This window comes from Nothoprocta perdicaria, unplaced genomic scaffold (genome assembly GCF_003342845.1).
Source record: "Nothoprocta perdicaria isolate Ctin4 unplaced genomic scaffold, notPer1 scaffold_72, whole genome shotgun sequence".
Lineage (NCBI taxonomy): Eukaryota > Metazoa > Chordata > Aves > Tinamiformes > Tinamidae > Nothoprocta > Nothoprocta perdicaria.
In genome coordinates this window covers 2,231,784-2,232,668 of record NW_020455999.1, presented here as the reverse complement: position 1 = coordinate 2,232,668, position 885 = coordinate 2,231,784, and positions in this window count along the sequence as shown.

Sequence of the window (885 nt, the reverse complement as noted above, 5' to 3'; positions counted from 1 at the left end):
GAGCGGGACAGGCAGGGGAGTCATCGCGTGGCCGAGGAAGTGTGAAGGTCGGCGAAGAAGCAGCGGGCTGTGAGGAAGAGGAAGTGCCGACGGCGGCGGCGGCAGAAGCAGCAGCAGCCCGGGCCACCGAGGGACTGCCGAGCTGTCYGGAGAAGGTGGCGGTGGACGAGGTGCCGGCGGGGTGCAGCCTGGGCCGCCGAGGGACCGCCTTCCTGCCCCGAGGAGGCAGCATCGGGGCTGTAGCTGAGGAGCTGTCACAGCAAAGCCTGCCCCAGTAGTCCGTGTGTCTGTGTGTTTTGTGGGGGGCGGGGGAGCGGTGCTGTGGCACTTGCAYGCGCACTTGCAGGTGTCGGTGTCTTTGCTCCTTGTGCGCCCTGGGRTTTGGGGAGTCTGGAGTCTTTACTTGGAGTCGCCGCCAGCCGAGGCAGTGTGGGGCGGGAGCACACGGGCTCTGAGGGGCGCGGTAGGCGTCGTCGGGAGCCGGGGGAGCCTGCGGGCAGTGCTGGGGTAGCTCCGCGGGCAACCGTTTGGGTGGTGTKTGCTGTGCGGCTCTCGGCTTCGTGCAATGGGGTGGGCAGGGCTGGGTGCGGGGCTCAGTACGTGGGCAGACATCGGTGCTGCGGGCTGGACAGGGCTGTGCAAGGGGAAGCTCCGGCAGCAATGGGGATGTGGCTCCGTGCTCTTGTCGCGGTGGTGCCGCCGGCTGTGTGTGGGTCGGTGGCGACTGCCGGCACGTGGTGGGGCYGAGCCGCCCGCGGGCGGGGCGCGGGGCTCGGTGGGCACCTCCCCTACCCCGGCGGCGCGGCCTCGAGTGGGACGGGGCGGGGGCGGCTCGGTGGCTCCGCGGCTCTCCTCGCGCCGTGGGCGGCGCATGGGGGCGCGGGC